At 33.2% G+C, this 6,255-nt stretch overlaps 1 long non-coding RNA gene and 1 pseudogene across 1 annotated transcript; one reads left to right on the top strand and one right to left on the bottom strand.

The window, feature by feature from the left end:
- Nucleotides 1–2,639: 2,639 nt before the first annotated feature.
- On the bottom strand, nt 2,640–2,756 carry LOC145275252 (5S ribosomal RNA; annotated as a pseudogene).
- A 514-nt stretch (nt 2,757–3,270) lies between these two features.
- On the top strand, nt 3,271–5,959 carry LOC145275251 (uncharacterized). Its single transcript, XR_013867098.1, has 2 exons — nt 3,271–3,400; nt 5,824–5,959. It is a non-coding gene; the product is annotated as an uncharacterized LOC145275251 (long non-coding RNA).
- The last annotated feature ends 296 nt before the right edge of the window (nt 5,960–6,255 follow it).

Raw genomic sequence — 6,255 nt, 5'->3', positions numbered from 1 at the left:
AAAGTTTCTCCTATATATATATATATATATATATATATATATATATATATATATATATATATATATATATATATATATATATAATGGTAATATAGTATCGTGGGTGTGTATACACACACACACACACACGATACTATATTACCATTATATATATATATATTTGTCGTCTACATACTGAACTGTTTCGTTGTATCACAACTCATCAGTGTGGCTTTCCCCGGGTAATTATATATATATATATATATATATATATATATATATATACTATCAATACAGCGGAAAATAAATGTTTACCCGATATAATCAGAGGTAAACTTCAATTTAATATGAATATTAATATTTATATATTAATGAATTAATCCCAACCAAATAAAAAAGCTCAATACAGATGCAATAGAATGTAGAGCTTATTATAGGGGAAATAAAATAATTTAATCTGTAAATTAAAATTTACAATTAAATTTATTATTCGACAGAATATTCCAAAAAAACAATTTTCAAAGTCCTTATTCCATGGAGTTTCAAAGAACGGCACTCTTGCTATTCTTCTCATCAGAGGATAGTAAAGAAATTATCAAATTATGATTGTACCTATTTACTATGCCTCCCCACGGGACAGAGTTAGACACCAGGGTCGTTTTTTAACGTGGAGAAAAGGTACAAAAATAAAAATTGTCTCAGTCATTGTAGCAAAGCTAGAAATTTGCTAGTTGATGCATTAGATGAAACTACAATTTATTATATTTGGTCATAAATTGTAAGAAAAACAGTTAAAAATATATATATACATGAAACAAAACAAACAAACCAGGAACAACATTTTAGCGTGGGTAATGACTCCCTCATTGGTAATCCGAAAGGCGAAAGGGAGCTTCTTTTAAGAAGCTTATATATATATATATATATATTTTTTTTTTTTTGAAAAAGAGTTAAAAAAAATATTTAATCTGAAAAGGAAACACTTAATAAGTGGATAGTCCTTAATCCGCAGAGTTTCGAAGAAATACTTTCCTTCTCATCAGAGGGTAGGAATTAGCAAAATGCGAGATCGGATTTTGCATATAAAAGTATTTGATTAGATTATTTTATATATATATATATATATATATATATATATATATATATATATATATATATATATATATATAAAATAAAATTTGGATTTATATTTTTGGATTTTACCGTCATTGGATAATCTACCTTTCACCAGACTATCCATTCACGTGTAATCACCTTTTTCTTCACCATATTCCCTCTGCTTCACTTTTTTGTTATCAAATAAGATCTTCGACTTACTTGTTGTTTCATCAAATACTTTTGTATGCAAAATCCGATTTCGCATTTTGCTAATTCCTGCCCTCTGATGAGAAGGAAAGTATTTCTTCGAAACTCCGCGGATTAAGGACTATCCACTTATTAAGTGTTTCCTTTTCAGATTAAATATGTTTTTAACTCTTTTTCAAAGTGTTTTTTAATATGTTTTATTAACTGTTTGCTCTTAGCATTTCAGACCGGCGTTGCCCGGGTGTTTGAAGGTGTATGTTGAGCAAAAAAAAAAAAAAAAAGCGAGCAATTTTTTGAACTTAAACCCCTATTATGACCCCTTTACATTTATTGTTTTGGGCTCAAATCAAGTTATTAAGTTAGATCCATGTCCAGGGATATCTAAAATTTTAAGTGTTTAGACCCAAAATTGTCGGAGGAGTTTGGTAGAGTTCTCAAAGGTCAAATCGTTGAACTTTGACCCCTTAACAGACAAATTTCTGGCAGAAAACCGATCACAAAGATTAGATTTTCCCAAATCTCAGTACCCTGTATATCAAATTTTGAGTCTGTAGACTGAAAATTGACAGAGTTATTGCATAGGAAAATGTACACACACAGACACACGCCGATATATATATATATATATATGTAGAGAGAGAGAGAGAGAGAGAGAGAGAGAGAGAGAGAGAGAGAGAGAGTGTGTGTGATAAGTACATCTAAAAACAAGAATAGGTTTAAATCAAATAAATTTCATGCCTGAATTGTCTCCAAGAATCTCTGGTGTAACAGATTAAGTACCAAGTAAAGTTCAGTTGTAAAGTTACATTTTTCCAGAGGTTGCTGGTTCAACCCTCAGTGCAAGGCGACAAGAAACTATTATAAAACATCAATCTATAAATTATTTTATAACATTTTTTTGTTTTTCTAATATTTGCAAATTAACATTATGAAATAATGTTTTTGAAGATGTGACTAAACCCCTGTTTATCATTCACGCCAAACCATGCACATACGCATCGACTTCCAACTTACAACAATTTCAATAACACCGAAGTGTCCTTTTCTACATGTACAAAAGGCTGACCCCTCATGGTTAATACCACTAGAAATATGAAAAGGAAAAAATAAGCTATAAAAAAAAATCTTCATTGAAAAAGTGTTTTACACCAACACAACACAACACAAAACAAGGGCTCCTTCAGTCTTTGACAAACTATAGTTACCCACAAAGAGGTACTTGCGCATGAAATTTTTGTGGCAGGGGATGCGCAATCTCTAACCATGCCTCTCATGAGTCGACATTGTTAAATACCAGTGGTAAGTGAAGTGTATGTACAGGACGACTGGAAACAAATACCGATATGAGCGGAGAGCACATACAACACCTAGAATTCCCAAATGGTCACCCATCTGGTACTAACCAGGCTCAACGTTGCTTAACTTTGGTGATCTGACGAGAACTGGTGCATCAACACGATTATGCCGTATATAGTATCGTGTGTGTGTGTGTGTATGTGTCGGTTTATATCAAAAGTCTCCAGAAAAAATTAGTCCTGGATATGACCTTAAACTATATCCAGTGGTGAGGCCCCAGCTTGCGGGCTTTGAGGAGTGTGGAGCCACCCTTTAATTACGATTGCTCCCAGGTCCACTCTGGCCCGGAGTTGTAGTACCTGTTAGGGTCCCAACTATTTGTTAAATAGAAACGGACTTGAAAACAACAAATATATTCTATTAAAAAAAATGTTCTCCAAAATCTTTGGATTCGGCATTAAATAACCTGAAAAGGGTTGATATGCTGTAAAACAAAAGCAACCAACCAACCAACCAATCAAGAAAAAATGAAAACAAAAGAAATGGTTTTAATCATTTTATAAAATATTTCATCACATTTTTTTTTTGTTTTTCTAATATTTTCAAATTAAAAGTTCTTATAATTAATTTTTCTTTTTCTTCATAAGTAACTAACTTTTTTTTTTGTTTTTTTGTTTTTTCTTCATCCAACAGATCAATGGATGCGGAAGTCGGGGATTTCTACTGGATTCAATGTTTGACTTTGCTGATCATTTTAATAAACTCAATCTAAAAGAAAATGAGCTGGCTCTCTTTTCTGCCATTGTGCTTTTCTCAAATGGTTAGTATGTAGCCAAGACTACTATTTCTCCATTACATGTCTCTTTCTCTCTACTCTTCCCTTTCCCCCTTCCTTCCTTCCTCAAAAATGTGACCAAAGGTTATAACCAATCAGGACGGAGAACAGTTCTGGTGCGAAAGACAAAAAGGGAGATAAAAAAAAGTGTTTGAAGCAAAAAGACGGAGACGCGAGTGGTTCCAGAGTCAGGGGACAAAAATGAAAATCACGAACTTTCTATAACCCGATACCACTTTGTACGCTGAAATGAATATAAAACCGCTTCGTTTGGAAGTTCCTTTTTTTTCTTTATTATTATTCCCAGGTCGGTTTCTACTCCCGTCTTATTAATTTCGACGACTCCCCAAAAGGGGGACCCGCCGAAATGGTGACTTACCCAACAAGAATTACATTAGGGTAATCGTCATAAGTATACACATTTTTCCCCCTACACCCCCACCTCCCATGTCCCGCCTTCGGTTGATAGATATTTTTTGTTTGGGGAGTGGCGGTTAGAGGGTCATAAGTTCTATTTGAAAATTCAACCATAATGTTAAAATAATTCCTGTAAGTCTCAAAAGTTTCTAAATGAGAATTTATAATGTGTATTTTTCCAACACATGAAAGCGTATAAAACGTTCTGGGAATTTTAGTTGCTTCCTCGACACCATCCTCGAGTGTCTTCCTTCTCTCTATGACAACCTGGCTCGAGAATTCTTCCCCTTACAAGTAAACTCTGACCAAATATTATCAAAATAGATTAATATTCAAAGCTCAAATTCAAATAAGATCCCTCTCGACATGGCTATACATTAGACCATAACGAGGAATGGTGCACCTCCTCTGCATGGTATTACATCAAGTAAAATCACTTAACTTGATACTCCACCAGACTAAATTAATTCTAGCCCTGGAATTTGGTATGACCAAGAGATCAAAATGAAAAGGTATACGTAATAAATTGTGTCGATTGGGACTGGAAAATTAGTATTTTTCTCTTTTTTGCTAACTCAACGTCTGAAAGACTATGAATACCCACGAAGGGTGCCTTAATCCCAACCAAATAAAAAAGCTCAATATCGACACAATAGAAAGTAGAGCTTATTGTAATGGGAAAATAAAAGAATTTAAAACTGTAAATTAAAATTTACAATTAAATTTATTATTCGACCGGATACTCTAAAAATTGAACATACGGATATTTATGTATCTCATATTTGTGTTAGTCCACGATAGGAGTTCCTTGATTGCTGAGAAGTTATTGAAGTAAAATAAAACCAAAGCTTTAAAACAATGACAATTGGTGTTGTTGTGGTTGAGCATCATTCATTCATTCTGCTTAAATCAGATCATTATTGTTGGCATTCGTTTCCTCGATATCTTTCTAGTTAGAATTCTTTCTAGAAAGACATTGGTTAGTTACAGGAGGAACCACATGAAGTTCACTAACATTTCTAAGTTAAAGTGTTTCTGTGGAACGAACTGGATTCGAACTTGGCACACCCAGGTTTTCAGCGTGTGTTATTAACCGCTCAGCCACCAACACGACAATCATTTGGCTTGCTTGGACTACTATGTTCATCCTCAGAACATTTCAGCTGATGTAACGTTCGACCTTCTTTGGGTATATTAATTGAACATTGTGAATATAACATTATATTATATCCAATCCAGTGTGTCCACACCCGAGATTGAATTCACTACACGAGTTTGTAGTGTAATTCAAATCGTGTCGGTAACTGAATACTTGATGCTTCGCCAGGGCTATCAAGGGTATTTTTTATTGTGACGCCATCACTAGATGAGGTGCCTACCACGGCTTAAAAGAGTCCCATCTACCCTTGAGAGAAGAATAGACCGCGCCAGTTTCTCAACCTGGTATTTTATCTTGCGGTAAAACATTTTGTTTTTTTTTTGTTTTTGGTGCAAGTTCAGAGTCTAACCTAATTTTAAAAAATAAAAAAATATGTAAAAAATCTTTATGACGTAGGTACCTGTCATGGAATGGAAAATGTCATATTTCAAAAATCACGTAAATTGATCAAGTAGGTTTTTTTTTGTTTGTTTTTTTTTTTAAAGAAAATTCAATTTTGTGCGGAAGCGTGAACGTTGTCTTAATCCGCCATGTTTAATAAATTAAGGGAGATAACTCAATTCGAACTACCTAAATCAAAATCAACCTTGTAATGATTACAATTTACTACTCTAAAATCGCTAAAAATCGTACAAAAAAATGATTTCCTAAAAAAAAACTTGAGCAATCTACGTGATTTTTAGAATATGACAATTTCATTCCGTAACGTGTGCGTACATCAAAGTTTTTTTTTGTTTTTGTTTTATTAATTAAGAATGAGCTTGGAGATTTTTTTTTCTTTCTTTCTTCCTTTCTTTCTAAGTTTCTTTATTTTCTTGTTTCCTCTCAACAGACCGTCCTGGCTTAAGAAATGTCGAACAGATAAGAAAACTCCAAGATGTTTTGCTGAAATCTCTGGAAAGCCTCGTCACACACAATCATGCAGATGATCCGAATTATTTTATCAAACTTATGAGGAAAACCACGGATTTGCGAACCATAAACACATTACATTCGGAAAAATTAGTCATATGTAAGTTGGCAGAAAAAACTTATTTCAAAATGAATTCTCATTGGAGGGGAGTATGGGAGTGGTCATGTTGTGACTTTCATCTTGTTTTGTATTTTGCTTGTATTTATTATGTTTTTGTGAGGATTTCTTATTTCAAATAATCTCATTCCAACGTTTAATCTAATATATAAAAAGTTATATGTCTGTCTGTCTCCATATGTTCAAATTCTTTCTCTTTCAAAACTAAAAGTCGCTAGGGACTTCAAATGATTG

This window comes from Euprymna scolopes, unplaced genomic scaffold, assembly GCF_053919585.1.
Source record: "Euprymna scolopes isolate OS-2025 unplaced genomic scaffold, ASM5391958v1 sca693, whole genome shotgun sequence".
In the NCBI taxonomy this organism is placed as follows: domain Eukaryota; kingdom Metazoa; phylum Mollusca; class Cephalopoda; order Sepiida; family Sepiolidae; genus Euprymna; species Euprymna scolopes.
This window is presented reverse-complemented; position numbering and strand designations above follow the sequence as displayed.